The following is a 16,436-nucleotide window of genomic DNA, read 5'->3' as shown; positions in this document are numbered from 1 at the left end:
ACAGGTATATTGCATGATGCTGAGGTTTGGATTTATACTGATTCCATCACCCATACAGAGAACATAGTACTAATAGGTAGTTTTTCAACCCTTGCCCCTTGTCCCTCTTTCTCTTCCTTTTTGGGATCTCTCGTGTCTATTTTTCCCATCTTTATGTGTATGTGTGTCTAATGTTTAGCTCTCACTTAAGTGAGAATATGCGGTATTTGGTATTCTGTTTCTGCATTAATTCACTTAGGATAATGGCCACCAGCTGCATCCATGTTACTGCAAAGCAAATAATTTCATTCTTTTTTATGCCTGCATAATATTGCATGGTGTCTGTACTACATTTATTTTTCCAATCCACCATTGCTGGGTACTTAGTTTGATTTTATGTCTTTGCTGTTGTGAATAGTGCTGCAATAAACGTATAAGTGCATGTGTCTTTTTGGTACAGCAATTTATTTTCTTTTGGGTATATACCCAGTAACGGGACCGCTGGGTTGAATGGCAGTTGTATTTTTAGCTCTTTCATAAATGTTCAAACTACTTTCCATAAGGGCTGAATTAGTTTACATTCCCACCAACAGTTTACAAGTATTCTCTTTTTGCCACAACCTCACCAACATGTTATTTTTTACTTTATTGTAGTAACCATTCTGACTGATGTGAGATGGTATCTCATTGCGGTTTTGATTTGCATGTCTCTGATAGTTAGTGATATGGGGAATTTTTCATATGTTCATTGGTCGCTTGTATGTCTTCTTTAAAAAGTGTGCATTCATGTCATTTGACCACTTTTTAATGAAGTAATTTGTTTTGTCTTGATTTAAGGTCCTTATAGATTCTGGATATTAGTCTTTTTTCAGATACACAGATTGCAAATATTTTCTCTGATTCTGTAGGTTGTCTGTTGATACTTTCTTTTGCTATGAAGAAGATTTTTAATTTAACTAGGTCCCACTTGTCAATTTTTGTTTTTGTTGCATTTGCTTTCAAGGACTTGGTCATAAATTCTCTGCTTAGGCCAACGTACAGAAGAATATTTCCTTGGTTTTCTTCTAGGAGATTTATAGTTCAAGGTCTTAACATTAACATCTTTAATCTATCTTGAGTTAATTTTTGTATACATTGAGAGGTAGGAGTCCAATTTCATCCTTCTGTACATAGCCAGTTTTCCCCAGTTTGCTAATATTTTAAAGATTTCTGCATCTATATTTATCAAGGATATTGGCCTCTAGTTCTCTTTTCTTATACTGTCTTTGTCTTGTTTTGGTATCAGGATAATGCTGAGTTCATGAAATTAGTTTGGAAATAATACTTCTTTATTTTTTTGGAAGAGTTTTTGAAGGATTATTGTTAATTCCCCCTGGAACAACATTATACACCATATGGACCTAACATACACAAACAGAACATTCTGCCTACAAGAGCAGAATACATTCTTTTCAAATGTACATGAAATATTCTTCAAGGTAGATCACATATAAGGTCACAACAGAAGTCTTAATAAATTTCAGAAGATTGAAATTATACCAAGTATCTTTTCCAACAGAGATGAATGCAACTAAGAATGAATAACAGAAACTAAAAATACTAAAAAAAAATTACTAAAAAATACTAAAAACTAAAAACACCAAACTAAAAATGACAGAAAGAAGGAAAAAATCACAAATATGTGGAATTTGGATAACCAATGGATCAAGGAATATATTGTAAGGGAATTTAGAAAATATATCAAAATTTAGAAAACATACCAAAATTAATGAGGTACAGCAAAAGCAATTCTAAGAGAAAAGCTTATAGTGATAAAAATGTATATTAAAGAAGAAGAAAAATTTCAAATAAACAACTTAACTTTACAAATCAATGAGCTAGAAAAAGGAGGAAAAAGCAAGCCTAAAGTTAGTAGGACATAGAAAATAATAACTATTAAAGCAGAGATAAACTAAATATAGAATAGGAAAACAATAGAAAAAATCAACAGAACTAAAAGTTGGCTTTTTGCAAGGATAAACAAAACTGATAAACGTTTAGCTTTTAGAAAACAAACAAAAAACCAGAAGACTGAAATAAAAACGAAACTGTAAAGGAACATGTTACAACTGATTCCACAGAAATAAAAACATCATGTGATTATTCCGATCAATTATTTGCCAACATACTGAATAACCTAGAAGAAATAAATACATTTTTAGAAACTTACAACCTACCATGCCTGTATTATGAAGAAATAGAACGTTTGAACAGACCAATAGAGAATAAGGAGATTGAGTCAACAATCAAAAACTTCTCAAAAAAGAAAAACTCAGGACCAGATGGCTTTACTGTTGAATTCTTTATTGGTTTTTAAAATTAAATTAACATTTTTCATAATCAACATTGTTTATTTTTGTAGCATTTTCTGCTTGTAATAGTAAACATACATTTACTCTTCAACCAAGTGGACAATTGTTTCATGTATAAAAGTAGGGAGAGAAATGTTCACTTCAAGTCTCAGGTAAATATTTTTATGTCTGAAAAATAATATTTAGGCATTAAGGAATCAAAATTGTCTGTGCTCCTGGTACTCATGCCTTTATTGTGACTAGATTGATGATAATCTATCTGATCGATGGTACTCTATCTGATCACAAAATTAAAATTTTACTGAAGTAGACATTAAGCCCTTTGAATACTAATGTAGAAGCCAAATATCAGATTTGGTCAAATATCAAGGCCAATGTCAACCTCCAGTGAATTTCTAGTCTGTGTTTTTTGTATACATTGTAAAGAAGAGTGTAGAAATTTGTCTATGAGTTTTATGTTTTAAACCTGAGCTGAGCTCTCTTGACTTAAAAATTAGTTAAGTAAAAAATATTTATATTTTATATTATTTAAACAAATGTTCTTTATTATTTGTTTGTTTGTTTGTGTGATTGGTTGATTAATTTGGCTTTTTCTACACGTGAAGCTAGGCAATACTGGACTAAAGAGTACCAGGAATTCACAGCTTAAGAAAACATTTTATGAAATAGAAAATTAAAAAACAAAACATTGAAAAACTTATAAAAGTGTATAGAATAACTACTTTGGAAAACATTGCTTGGATTATAAATGTTAAAAGAAATTTCAGTTAAGTGCCAAACTGGTAATGTAGCAAAAAAGATCAACAACATTTTTCAAATATATGGTTGTCACTCTCTTTGGCTTTTAGTTTCAAAGCCTTCAGTGATAAGAGGAATTGTGTTTAACTATGTGAAGAAGAATTGATGCTTTCTGTAACCTAGGATACTACCAAAAAAAATGCTAATTTTTTTTCCTTTAAAGCTATGTCCTGGAGTGAATGAGGTGAATTTGAAATTAATAAAGAGTGCCTCTTCTGACTGTGAGTCAGCCAAGCTTTCTGCAGGGGAGTCAGGATTTCTTCTGTTAGAAAAAAAAAAAAAAAAGAAATAAAGACAAGAAAAACAAAACAAATAAAATTCATTTAAACACACACTCATAGATGCACTTTAATTTCAAGAACTCCTTCCATTATTCTCTACCTGGCTTTGACAACTAAAATTGCCCATTAATTCACAAGAGGCCTTCAGTCTTGCTATGCTTCCTATCAGCTGATGACATTCAAGACAAGTGCAGTAAAGATAAAAACATGGCCACTGCCTGTCTCTGTGCAAATCTGAACACCAATCACAAAGTTCTTCAATTGTATGGTTGTTAGTGATCAAGGGGAAATAAGCTGCTTTGGGAAAACCATTAAAACAATCATTTGCTCCAAACTTTCCGCAATTACGCTTTACAGTTCTGTTCAGCATATAAAAACATACATTTTGAAGCTTTGAATACATGACACAAAAAGCTTAGGGACAAATTCCAATAGCTTTACCTATTATGACATACTTCACCATTTATAGCCAAAATATATCTACGAACACTGCGAATTGGTACTAAAACATCTCTTCATCTTCTCGGATTGATGAGACTCTCAAGGACAAAGATCTTGAAAGTGATTTGAGGGCAAGTATCAAATCTCATCTACTCTGTCTGCAGAAGATATTTTCTTCACATTGGAGCTGAAAGTTTCTGTTAAACACATGAATGAAACTCTCTTCTGAGGAATAATAATAGGTGATATCTATCGAGAATTTAGTCTATGTCAGACACGGGTACTTGCCATCAGCTGTCTTGATCCTCCACATCTCTCAGTGTTTTATGTGTATTATCTCACTTAATTCTCACAGCATCACTATTATGGAAAGATTAATGCTACTTTTTTCGTGCGAGAAGATGAGACAAAGACAGGCCAGGTAACTTGCTGAAGGCACTTTGCCTGGAAGTGGGGGGACCAAGACTTGAACCAAGGTCGTCTGATTCCAGGGATCTCCATAGCCACCTCTATATCTGCCTGTGAGCTTAAGTAACCAATGCTCAATCTCTGACTGAAAGATTCCAAGGGAAGTTTTTTTATTCCCTTGTCCTGCAATCTTCCACATGCATTTTGAGACCATTATTTGCACTGAGGATGAATTTCAGCAGCAGCAGCAGCACCTTCAACTCAAACAGGAAGGTAAACTTTGTTTAGTTTATTTTGTTTGTGTCTATTACTGTCTGAACTTCCTAGATTAAGGTCCATTTCAGGTTTTTTTTTTTTTTTAATTTGTTGTGTTCATTGAAGTATCCCAGATATGATCAGTGCTCAATGCAGAGTTGACTTTCAATAAATATTAGTTAAACGAACATATAAATTTAGGATAGAGAAGTTTTTAACAAGCAATCAAGTGCACCTTTGTCTTTCTCTTGTCATCACATGAGCCAAGAAAAACCTTTAAGCATCTCTATATCAAAATTAATGTCTTTGTAAATATCTACGGTTCTAAATTGAAGCTAATTTTGAAATTGCAATTGATATGTTTTTGAGGGTGATATTTAATGTTTAGGAAGAGTAAATTTGGATATGGAAGGTTGAGAAGCACCACTGTAAGGCACCTGACCTGGTTCCAGACATGTAGTAAGTGCTCAATAAATTCTGGTTGAGTGAGTGCTCCTTAACTACTGCGAGGCGCAGAAGAGATTAGAGGCCAAATGTTGAATAGTAATCACTGTCAAAAGTTCACATTAAATTCCATGTAGAAATAGTGTGTTTATTGGAGCCAGTCATAAATAAAATAAGCGATGGCTCTGAAATGACTAATGACGACCATTTGGGATCCAGATGTGCTGAAGCAGAACTCCATCATGCTAGTGGGTTTGTAGAAGCTGTTAATAAAGACAATGTTATGGGAAGGTTTACTAAGAAACATGGAATTGTTAAAAGGTTAGAAAGTCACACTTTTCTAGATAATCTGAAGGTATCATTTTATAGCCAAAATTCATGCTCTCAAGTCTTTTCTCTGTCACCCTCACCTTCATATTTTACTTTTCAGGTGTTTATTCTGAATGCTCAAATGTAGCTTACTCTCTCAGATCTCTGCATTAACCCTTGAAGGATATTCTGCTTCTCCTAAATAACTTCACCTAGATAACTTCCTAGATAGACTCCCCTGCAAGACTGCACTCAAGGTTTACCCATTCTATACGTTCCATGATCCGTCATGTGACCTCGGTTAGGCATCCCTCCTCCTTGTTCTCACATTACCCTGTCATATCATAGATCATGAGAAACTGTGTCTGTTTGCATGTATATCTAAATACTACTAGACTATGAATTCCCCAAAGATATGCCTTGTGTTTTTATCTTAATGCCCGTGATCCAGAGGATAGGACCAGACACGTAATACGTGCTTTATAAATGGACCTCAGTTTGTTTTGATCTGCAAATGTAGCGTATGCACTTTGAGAACAGACCAGTGTTCTGGCATCTTTGGATCTACCATAGTACTTTGCACAGGTTCAGGTACATAAAAGGTACTAAAAAATTATATAGTCGTTATTAGAACTTGATTGATGTGAGATTCTTTTTAGTTAGTATAAAATGGGATTTGTGAATAAGAATCACATTCCATAGAGCTGTCAGGGGTTAATTCAAAAGGAACAGGACACAAAGTGATTGGAAAATATTAACTAATATTTTTCATCCTTTCCGACTTTTCCTGGGAAACTCCTCCTAGCCATTTAAGACTCTAGCCTAGTAACACTTCTTCCAGGAAGCCTTCAGAGACTCACCCTCACTTTTTTCCCTGGATTTATGACTCCTCTGCATTTCCTTGCATTGTACTGCATCCTATTATAACTACTGTCATCAAGGTCAACAATAAACTATGAATATTGACTCATTGCTAACTGAATTCCTCTATCTTTTAATATTTTAAACAACTTCAGAATTCTTAGTTTTCTACTATGCTGCCTATTTTGAGAACATTCTAACTTGATTCTGCTGCTATATCTCCAACTATTTCTTCTCAGATTTCTGTGCAAATTTCTTTTCCTTTCAACTACATCTTCATTTACTCCATGTTTTCATGAACTGGAAAAATATTTAATGTGACGCTTCCACATGCTAGGCTTCAAGCTTCTTGGAATGACATTTCTCTGTGTTGTATAAGTTTAGCAGTCAAATAAGAATCCATACGCTTACACAAGGACACAGCTTTTACTCCCTGCCCTCTCTTCTCTGGGCATGCTTCTGTCTTGGAAAACATGTCCATTTTTATGATTTCAAAACTCACTTATAAATGGAAGACACCTAAATTCATATCTCCAGCCTTGACCACATTATTAAGCTTTAATTCCACATCTCAAAGTTCCTCTTAAATTTTTCCACTAAATTTCTCATCCTCTGTAATACCAAACTCAAACTCATTTTGATGGTGACCTGATGCCAGGACACAATAGTCTCAATTTCTCTTAAAAAAAAAAAATGTTGTCCCCAATGTTTCTTAACATAGCTTCTCAGGAAGGAAGCTTTATAATGCAAAACAAGTGGACATGGGTTATCCATTTTTAACATATTTCATAATCATCCATATTTTAAAAGTCCATGTATTCACATAAATACACACAGAGCACACCCAGCCCCCCACACATACATACACACACACCCCAAGTCACAATAGATTAGTACATTTGCCCAGTGTCCCAGTGTAATTGGAAGACAAATAAATTACAACTTCAATTTAATATTGAAGTTTGTGATAATGCCTTTGACACCATTCCATCAGTGCTGTGTCCATCTGTCTTACACAAGAGAATAGTTTGGGTGGCAGCAATACCGTTTTGCAGATCTGAAGATTTTCCAGGCCTCTTTGTTATCTCTCCTCTTTGTTATCTTTGCCAGCATGGAAATTTCATCCTCCACTCACTCCCTGGATGAGCTCATCCTTATTCATGACTTTGCACACCACAATTGTAACTCTAGCTTCAATTTCTCTCCTGAGCATTACACTCATATTTCTATCTGCCTACACAATGTCTCATGGAAGCATCAGAAATACATTGCAGACTTAAATATCTAAAAACAGACCTCTTTTGTTTCCCACCTCCTATCTCAACATGACGCTTCACCAGCCTTCCTCATCTCAGTAAATATAATCAATATTCATCAAATTGTTAGTCCAAAGCCCAGGAGTCTTGATTTCTCCCTTTCTTTCACATCCATTTTTAAGTCCACCAGCACATTCTGTTGACTTAAATATTCCTGGAATCAGTTTGCTTTTCTGCACTTCCTCCTTTGTCACCATCATCCCAGTCACTATCATCTCTCATCTCATCTAATGGTTCTCTCAATGGTTCTCATCTCTCAAATGGTTCTCCAAGTCCACTCTTGGCTTCTATTCTCTCTCCTTCACCCTGAAGCCATTGTGATACTTTGGAAATATAAATCAGTTTATGTGGCTCCCTTGACTCCTCCACTCTCATTTAAAACAATGACACTTAAATCCAATCTCTCTAGTCTCATCTCTTCCCCCAACTCAGTTCACAGCATCCTGCTGTTACTTGCTTATAGCAAGGTCATCTATCTAAGGGCTTTACACTTGCTCTTCTCTCTGCCTAAAATATTCTTCCCCGCATGCATGATAACGTATATCTGTGCTCTACTGTCACCCCTTAGAGTTTGTCTTCATCACTCTTTCCAAAATACATTCTTCTTTGTATATTTCCTTGTTTTGTTTCTTTTCTGAAGTGGCACTTGCGTTTTTACATGGTAATTTTCTTGATCATTCAGTAAAATATATGCTTTATGAGATGTTTTTATCTCCTATACCTAAAACAATGCTTGGCAAAGAGTAAGAGGTAAAATATTGGTCGAATTGTTGTACACATTAATAATGCAAAAGTCTGTCACCTATCACAGAGAAGTCAGAGGAAGCATCTACCAAGTGGGCCAAGACCAGGCTGTCTTTGGGAAACTAGAGCCATTCCTGGTAGTATAACCAGAGAAGCCAGAGATCATGGACAATCTGCTTTACAGGGTGAAGCAGACGGAGAAACCTTCTTCACATCATGGGTGAAGACAGTGGAAACTACCAGAGAATCCATGAAAACTAAAGAACAAACAGAAAAAGACCAAGAGAATTTCTGCAGAGATTCGTTATTTTGTTTACTGTGCTGTATTGCGAGGGCCATTTCTAGGTCAAGGCACAAAGTCAGGTCAGATCAAACTTCTTGTCCCTTCATACCCCAAGGCATACTGGTCAATCAGTTCTTGCTGATCTTATGAAGAAGGAGTCCTGCCAGCTGCAGAAAACTGTCTTTGGGTTAGCTCATCTACTGAAATATTTGACCTGTTCTCTTTTACACACAATATTTTTTTCTCATGCAACTAATTTATTCCAATCTCTTTGCTCATTCTATTAACATAAAGTTATTTCTAACACAATATTAGAATAGCATTCAGTAATGTAATTACTATGAGTTTTTATCAATTCAATAAGCACTCTGGGCTGAGGATATCTCAGACCATGCTGGCCACAGGTCTCTGAGAACTAGCTGCTTCCTAAGTGCTAGCAGTCATGCATATGTGTTCATATATTGACTAAGTTATTCTTACTTAGGCATATGGATTAGTTTTCTAGGACTGTCATAACAAATTATGACAAATTTGATGGCTTAAAACCACAGAAGCCTGTTTACTCACAGATCTAGAGGCTAGAGTATGAAACCAAGGTATTTGGTTGGTTCCTTTTGGACACTGAGGGAGAATCTGTTCTATGCCTCTATCCCGGCTCCTGGTGGCTGCTGGCAACCCTTGCTGCTCTTTGGCTTGTTGCCTCACGCCAATCTCTGCCTCTGTCTTCACGTGGCATTCTTCTCTGTGTCTGTGTCTTTGTTGTCTTGTCTTGTCTTCTCTTCTCTTCTTTTATCTTCTCTTCTTTGTCTTCTCTTCTCTTCTTTTATCTTCTCTTCTTTGTCTTCTCTTCTGTTGCAAAGATTTGTCATTAGATTTAAGGCTTACACTTATCCATGATGATTATATCTCAAGATCCTTAACTTCATTACATAAGCAAAGTCACTTATTCCAAATAAGGTTACATTTACAGGTTCTGTGGTTATGAACATATTATTGGGGAGGGGGTGTGTTAGTCTGTTTTCATACTTCTATAAAGAACTGCCTGAGATGGGGCAATTTACAAGGGAAAGAGGTTTAACTGACTCACAGTCTGCATGGCTGGGAAGGCCTCAGGAAACTTACAATCATGGTGGAAGGTGGAAGGTGAAGAGGAAGCAAGGCACCTTCTTCTTGAGGCAGCAGGAAGGAGAAGTGCCAGCAGGGGAAATGCCAGATGCTTATAATACCATCAGATCTTATGAGACTCACTCACTCTCACGAGAACAGCATAGGGGAAACTACACCCATGATTCCATTACCTCCACCTGGTCTATCCCTTGACATGGAGGGACTATGGGGATTATGGGGATAACAATTCAAGATATGGGTGGGGGCACCAAGCCTAACCATATCAGAGGGTGTCATTATTCAACCTAATACAGCATCCTAATGCCTAAAGACTAAGTCCAAATTTTCTCCCATGACTTTAGCTTGCTGTCTTAACCTCATTTTTTGGTATCAACAGTGCCCACAGCTGGATTTCCTGGAGGCTCCTAGAACTCCACTTTCTCTCCATCCAACACTGTCTGCTACATTACTACAAATTGCTCAAGTGACCTTTCCTAATCAGGATATTCATACTCTCTTTTTCAGTCTTCCTGTATACTCTGGTAGTTTCCCCCTCTCCCCCTAAGAGAACACTAGCATGATGCCTTTTTGTCTCTATTACTACAATAAGTCAAAACTTGTTCTTCCATCCACTGTTCTGTAAGTCCTCTCATGGGACTCAAGCTGTAATCCTTTCCAGACTCCTCAAAATACTTTCTCCAGAATTTAAACTCTAAGAAAAGTAAAATCTCCATATTATATATTCAACGGCTTCTCTGAATATTTATTTTACCTTCCATTCTACAAACCTGGCTCTTCCCAGAGGTCATCTTTCCCTACAGCCCTCCCATGGTGTGATATCTTTCTTATTTCACTGGGCCTAGGATAAGTGTCCTCTTTGATCTCCATTCTCAGTTCCAGAATGTTGCTCCTTCTTCCTCCCTAAACCTTCCAGCTTCTTTGACAAATATACTCCAAAGTTATACCACCCACTTTTCTTTTTCCTTTGTCACATTCCTATCCTTCTGAGTAATCCTCCTAATTTTTGCAAGATTGTAGCACCTAAATTAACTCAGTTTCTCCACTACTTACTACTCTTAGTATCATCCTTGATCACTCAAAACCATCTACTACTCAAGCTTCTCAATACCTTGTCTTCTTATCCTCCAAACACCCCATCTCACATTTCTACCTTCCTTTGTCTAACTGTTCCCACCTCCTGGGCCATTTCTTAGACTGTCCTTACCAATAACTCAAACATAATTAAATATTCCACCTCAGCATCTAGTCTTCTGTGTAGCAACACTCATTTTCCATTTCTACTTTCTCTAGATGTCTCGGTCCAACACTCCAACAACTCGTTAGATAGGTCTGTAATTCCATTAACATTTTCCCCCTTTTCTTCTCCATCTTCCTTCAGTTTGTCACTACCTCTGTATTCAGTTGAAAGTCTATATGATTCATCTATTGTTATCATCTCATTACTTGTCTATGTCATTCTCTTTCTTGCCTGTTTCCTTCATCATAATCATCTGCAAAATCTGAATTTTGGCTTAAATTCAACTTTTGCTTTTGTCTCTAGCACCCCTGCAAGATGATTGAGGCTGGATAAATCACAGTACATGCTAACTGTGCTTAACTTCAAATGTATGATCCAAACACTGTCCAGGAAATCTATTATATTTGCTCATCCAGTTCACTCTACTACTCACCAAAACAACTATTTCTCACTTTTTCTTCACTTCCTAAAATACTAAATCATCACTTCCCCTTCCTCATTTTCAGCTGGTGACCTGCTTCTCATTTTCTTAAAAAAAAAAAAAAAAATACATTTACTCAGAGAAGGTCTTCAGCCTTACACCAAATCTGTTAACCCCATCTGCACCCTTTTACTCCACTATTATTCTCTTTCAGTGAATGGACTCAGATCCCCTATCTAAGCAAATCCCTTTATTTGTGACCTGGGTCTTATTTATTCTTGTCCCTAAAGTGCTTCACTCCTACAATTTTTCCCATCTCTTTCCATGCCGTCATCTATTCTTTCTCTATTTGATCATTTTCATCAAATAAAAATTGTGCTTAATAAATACCCAATAGGACAAAAATTTATATTTCCTCCAACAGATACCGTTAACATTTCTTTCCTCTTTTTGACAAAATTTACAGTAAGTGTTGCTTACACTGTTTTCACTGTCTCACCCTTTAATCTCTCTTGAATTCCATCAAGTCATGCCTTTATCCTCATCATTACTCTAACATGCCTTTATCAAGGGATTTAATTCACTGGTCAGTTCCCACCACTGAGCTTACTTAATTGACTCTTTGTAGCATTTGACACAGTTGATTTCTATCTTAAAACAACTTTTGCATTTGGCTCTGGGAATACAATCACTTTTTGCTTTTACTTCTACATCAATCAAATGTCCATTTGTTAAATTATTTTCTTCCTGACCACTCACTCTTGGAGTTCCAGAGGGCTCAGTCTTCAGACACCTCTGACTTGCAGTCATTCCCTGTGTAAACTCACTATTTATGCTTGATTAAACACTCTTATAAACTGGGATAACTAAGTGTATACTTCAGCTCCTATCACCACCTGGCTTTCCAAAGTCACCTACATAACTATCCATCTGATTCTCTAATTGGAAGCCTAACATGAATCTCAAACTTCACATCTCTCAATTTGAATTCTTGGTTTACCATTGAGATCTGCTGCTCCCTAAGTTCCTCCCAGCTTACTGATCTGCTTCTCATTTCTGAACAAATATATATAGATAGATAGATAGATAGATAGATAGATAGATAGATAGATAGATTTAATCAGAGGAGGTCTTCAGCCTTACACCACCAAATCTATTAACCCCATCTGCACCCTTTTATTCCACCATGCTTCTCATCCAGTTTATGGAGTCAGACCACCTATCCATCATCCACCCAATTTCCCAGAGAATTTTAAAACATCCTTAATTTTTTCCTTTTCCCTGATTCTCATGCATCAGCATGCCCATGTTTCTTCAAAACACATCCAAGACCTGACTACTACTCACCAATGCCACCACTGCCATCCTGGCCCAGGTAGCAATCACCATTTAACTAGTCCACTGCAATAGGTTAGTAGGTGTTCACCTGTTTCTGCTCTGCCATCTACTATCTATAGTCCAGGCAACAACCAGGAAAATCTTAGGAATATACAAGGTGAATCATGCAACACTGTTCAATCTTACTCCAAGTAAAATCCAAATCCTCTACTATGGCCCCCAAAGTTTTACATAATCTAGCCTCAGCTTCCTTTGTAACCTCATCATACTCCCGCTAACTCACTGCTCTCTATGCATGCTTGCATGCATGCTGTCCTTCAAATGTAACAAGCGTGTCTCGGCCTTGTGGGCTTAGGATCTGTATTCCTATGTGCTGGCATGCGTTCTCCCTCTTCACTCAGGCCTCTTTCAAATACACCTGCTCATGGAGGTCTCCCTTAGGGCCTTTTCCAAAAAGACCCCACACTTCCCAGCCCCTTCCTGACCCCATTCCTTGCCTTACTATGTTTCATAGCATTTATCATCACCTGATTTTGTATTATACATTTTTAGAAAACAGTTTAGATTCACAGAAAAATTATGAAGATGGTATAGAGTCCATAATGTATACACTGTTTCCCCTATTATTAACAACTTACATTAGGGGTACATATGTCACAATGAATAAAACAATATCAATGCATTATGATTAACTAAAGTCCATACTTTATTCCCATTTCCTTAGTTTTTACTTAGTGTCCTTTTTCCCTTCCAGAATCCCATCCAGGACAGCACATTACATTCAGCTGTCACGTCTCCTTGGTCTCCTCTCTGCTGGGATAATTCCTCACACGTTACTGCTTTTTGATGACTTTTAATGTTTTCAGGAGCATGGTCATGTATTCTATAAAATTTTTCTCTGCTGAAATTTGTCCGAGTTTTTCTCATGATTAGACTAGGGTTATGTGTACTGGGAAGAAAGACTGCAGAGGTGAAGTGCCCTTTTCATCGCAGTATATCAAAGGTAAATGTTACGCACATGATTTATGACTGTGGATGTTGACCTTCATGACCTGGTGGAGGAAAAGTTTGTCATGTTTCTCCACCGGAAAGTTGTTCTCCTCCAACTCCTTTCCACGCTCTGTTCTTTGAAAGAAAGGTACTATGTGCTATTCACACTTACGGGTGGGAAGATAATCTCCACCTCCTTGAGGGCAGAGTAGGAATTATACTTTTATTTGTTAATAGGTTTATTTTCTCCCTTCCTCACACAATATAAGTTCAGCTTGGGATTCTCATGGCCTAAAACAGTTCCTGGTATAGTTTCTAATATGCATAGGCTCCCACTAAATATTAATGAAAGTAAGCAATTAATCTCCCTCTGCATATACCTATTCATATGTCTGAGGCTCCATAGGGGCACTTGCATCCACCTAAATATCTCTTTTTTCTTTTTCTCATATTTTTCAGTAAATTCTCATTCAGTATTAAAACACCTTTTCTCATTGTTCATGTCTGCCTAAGTTGGAAGACACATTCACATACACACTGCATTCTAACTGCGTATAACGTGGAGTGGTGTGCCCACGGCTCAGCATCGTAACTGATTCTTCACATCTCTGCTTGCTGCCATCCCTGATGAGTACCTTGAGATTTCTTTACCTTTATGCTACCCTAATGCCTAGCACTGAGCCTGGAATATTGTATGCTCTTTACCAGTGTTTGCTGGTTGAGGAGATTAAACTAGATTAACAGCTTGATGACTTTCACAAAGTTGCCTTTTTCTAGCTTTTTGCAGGCACCTGACGTGAGTCACCTGCTCACAATAAAACCAAATCCTTTCTTTGGATTATAGCACATTGCTGTTGAATGGTTCTTTCCCTCCCTGGAGCCAACACCAGAGTTTTGTTGTATTATAATCATTAGGACCTTAGTTAGCCCCTTTCATGCCAGGAGCTCTGGAAGGGTAGGGTTAAAGGCTTAAACCAGGAAAGAATAGAGACTCACAGAAATGATCAAGAAGTGACTAGCAATCAAAACTCTCCAGGACTTTAGCCATAGTTGGAGCAGGTAACCTGAAAGAATCAGGAAGAATATAGGGAACTGTTTTTCCATTTCAACTACTTTATTTCATCAAGCTGCATTTCTCTGAGCTCAGTTTATGTGGTTTCATTGTGCATGGGGCCTCAGCTTTCCTGCAGTAGCCTGTGATGCTAGATACTGGATGAGGATGAAGGATAAAAGATGCTTGCAAAATAAAAAGATTGTTAATCAGGAATTGTGCATGACAGTTTTGTATTCCTACCTACAGCACAAAACCCACAGATTTGATAACAATCCAGATGTCCAGACAGTTGAATATCAACTATTTTCTCGGTTTTCAAAATACAATTTATTGTTTTTCTATTTTAATAATTTTTATATTATAGAAGCAGACATGCTCACTTGAGAACATATGAAAATAAAGAAAAATGTAGATAAAATAATAAATATTTGCCTGTAAAGATTTGCCCACTTTGAAAATGAGTTAGTATTTTAATATATATATACCCTTCTATTCAAGTGTTTATAAGTACATTTAAAACAGTTGGAGTTAGGCCGAGTGTGGTGGCGCATGCCTATAATCCCAGCACTTTGAGAGGCTGAGGCAGGTGGATTACCTGAGGTTGCGAGTTTGAGACCAGCCTGACCAACATGGAGAAACCCCATCTCTACTAAAAATACAAAAAATTAGCTGGGCATGGTGGCGCATGTCTGTAATCCCAGCTGCTCAGGAGGCTGAGGCCAGAGAATTGCTTGAACCCGGGAGATGGAGGTTGTGGTGAGCCAAGATTGTACCATTGAATGCCAGCCTGGGCAACAAGAGTGAAACAACGTTAAAAAAAAAAAAAAAAGAAAAGAAGAAAGAAGAATGTACTTATATATAAAATAACATAATTTTGTGTTTCAAAACTATCTTTTCATGAACAAAATTTTAAATGATTGTGAAGTATTTTATCACATGGATATCCCATAATTTTTCAAGTATTCCTCTATTTTGGAGAGGTTCCAAATTCTCATCAAGACAAATTTTTGCCCCCCAGTAGACCCCCAAAATAGAGATAAACACAAAAGTCTGAGGGAAAAGAAAGGGGATGCTTTTACCAGACAGAGAGACACTAGGAAGTTTCCCCCGAAAGGTGATAAGTTGGTTAGATCTTAATATGAACCGGCTTGGCGAAAAAGTGAAAGGAAGAATATTCTAAATATTCAGAGGAAACGCAGAGACTTAAAATCTCAGCATTGGAGCTTACCACCTTCTAAGGCAGCTTTTCTATCATTAAATATTTCTAATTTTTTGAGAGGCCCTTTTTATGTTAAGCAAATATTCTTTCTCAGTATAACTTTCATGACTTGTTCTGCCTTCCCTAGCAGCACTAAATAAGTCTATTCCTCCTACCACATATTAATACTTTTAAAAAATTGCAAGTAGCCGCTTGGTTTATCCTTCGACTCAAATGATTGTGAGAGCAGTGAGAGACTTCAAAGGTCATCCACTTCGACTTTCTCATTTTTTAAACCAAGAAAAATTGGTCCAGAATAGGACAGTCACCAGCCTCCCAAGGCATACATATTTAGTGGCAGTGCTGAGTGGATAAATCATATTTCCAACTCTCAACCCACTTCTCTTTTTAATATGCTTCCTTCTCTTCTCCATTGTGAACTTCCCAGTTCCTCCTGTCAACTTTAAATAATTAGATTCAGAAAATGTGATTAAGTATAGAGTTTCTTTGAGGCAAAGTTTGAGGCTGGCCACCCAGAAACATCAGCTCCAAAGGAATGGGGGTCAGCATTCCAAAGTAGAGAAGGAATGGTTTCCTTTA

The sequence above is a fragment of the Theropithecus gelada genome, unplaced genomic scaffold (genome assembly GCF_003255815.1).
Source record: "Theropithecus gelada isolate Dixy unplaced genomic scaffold, Tgel_1.0 HiC_scaffold_15884, whole genome shotgun sequence".
In the NCBI taxonomy this organism is placed as follows: Eukaryota; Metazoa; Chordata; class Mammalia; order Primates; family Cercopithecidae; genus Theropithecus; species Theropithecus gelada.
Note: the sequence above shows the minus strand (reverse complement) of the source record.